Below are 2157 nucleotides of genomic sequence, written 5' to 3' on the forward strand. Positions count from 1 at the left end.
GTAGAGACAGGATCTCCCTATATTGCCCAGTCTAGTCTCAAACTCCTGGTCTTAAGTGATAGTCCCACCTCAGCCTCCCAAAGCCCTGAGATTACAGGTGTGACCACCATGCCCAGCTTCATTATTCTTTTACCTAATTTTGATCAGTTTCTTCTTTACCCATTTTTGTCTCAAAAAGCATACTACCTGCTTTTGGACAAAAGCCATACATTCTTGCAAAACTTTTTACATTAATCTCAAACAGAACCCCTCATAAAATCAGATTAGCTTGTAAGGTCTGGGCTGTGAAATAAATAAATAAATAAAATAGATTAGCATGTGAGTCCATTGATTCGTGTAAACCAAAATTTTAAATACATCCAAAATGTTTTTTCATTCTGCTTTTGAGGAAAATTAAGAGACAGGGTTCTCCCTCTGCCTCCGACCTCCTCCCTCAAAGCCCTGATCTGCACTTCAGCCTTTCCTGTCTGGCCTCACATGCATTCGCTACAATAACATCATGTTAGATCTGGATAGAGCCTTCAGAGCTCCCAACCCATCTTCCTCATTTTAATAAGAAAATTAAGGCCCAGGAAGATTAAGTGATTTGTCCAAAGTGACAGTTAAGTTTTCTTGGAGCCAGGAAAAGTTGGGTTTATATCATTTTCTTTAAGAGAGGTTTGCACATAGTAAAAGACAACCCTCTTAAACAGGGGGGAGGGGGGAGAAGAATGATATATAACCGGCACCCCTAAATCACGTGCAGGTAGAAAGACAACCCTCTAGATTAGTGGTTTCCAGGATGTGGAATTTCACAAACCAGAAAAAAAGAAAGAACTTTTAGTTTAAGATTTTACCAACTTTCGACTTTGTCAAGAGAAATTTTTTTTGTAATTACAATTCTCTAGACCTTCATCCCATAAAAGAAAACCTAATAGCAAAAGGAGAGAGAGTGAAAGGGCATAATCCCAGAATAAAAGGCATTCTTATAATTGTCGCTTTATAAGAAGCTCAATTACATCTCCTTATTTTTCTCGTTTTACTATAAACCAGCAATCAGAAGTGATTACTAGTTCTTAATCTACTTTGCATTACATGTTCCTTTGAGAATCTGATGAAAGCAATGAACCTCTCCCCAGAAAAATGCACAGACCTACATATATACAAAATACTATCTCACACCTGTCAGAATGGTTATCACTAAAAAGTCAAAAAATAAGGGCTGGGTGTGGGGGCTCATGCCTGTAATCCCAGCACTTTGGAAGGCTGAGGAGGGCAGATCACCTGAGGTCAAGAGTTCAAGACCAGCCTGGCCAACATGGAGAAACCCCATCTCTACTAAAAATACAAAATTAGCCGTGCATGGTAGCACATGCCTATAATCCCAGCTACTTGGGAGGCTGAGGTAGGAGAATCATCTGAACCCGGGAGGAGGAGGTTGGGTTGCAGTGAGCCGAGATTGCTCCATTTTACTCTAGCCTGGGAAACAAGAGTGAAACTCTGTCAAAGGAAGGAAGGAAGGAAGGAAAGGAAGGAAGGAAGGAAGGAAGGAAGGAAGGAAGGAAGGAAGGAAGGAAGGAAGGAAGGAAGGAAGGTCAAAAAATAACCGATGCTGGTGAGGTTGCAGAGAAAAGGGAACACTTACATGCTGTTGGTGGGAGTATAAATTAGTTCAACCCTTGTGGAAAACAGTATGGAAATTCCTGAAAGAGCTAAAAACAAAACTACCATTCAATCCAGCAATCCCATTACTCAGTATATACCCAGAGGAATATAAACCATTCTACCATAGAGACACATGCACGTGTGTAGGTTCATTACAGCACTCTTCACAATAGCAAAGACATGGAATCAACCTCAGTGCCCATCAGTGGTAGACTGGATAAAGGAAATGTGGTACACATATGGAATACTATGCAACCATAAAGAAGAACAAAATCATGTCCTTTGCAGAGACATGGATGGAGTTGGAGGCCATTATCCTTAGCAAACAAACACAAGAACAGAAAACCAAATATTGCACGTTCCGACTTATAAGTGGCAGCTAAATGATGAGAACACATGAACATAAAGAAGGGAACAACAGACACTGGGGCCTCTTTGAGGGTGGAGGGTGGGAGGAAGGAGAGGAGCAGAAGAAATAACTATTGGGTACTGGGCCTAGTACCTGAGAGATGA

This window comes from Cebus imitator, unplaced genomic scaffold, assembly GCF_001604975.1.
Source record: "Cebus imitator isolate Cc_AM_T3 unplaced genomic scaffold, Cebus_imitator-1.0 Scaffold12, whole genome shotgun sequence".
In the NCBI taxonomy this organism is placed as follows: Eukaryota; Metazoa; Chordata; class Mammalia; order Primates; family Cebidae; genus Cebus; species Cebus imitator.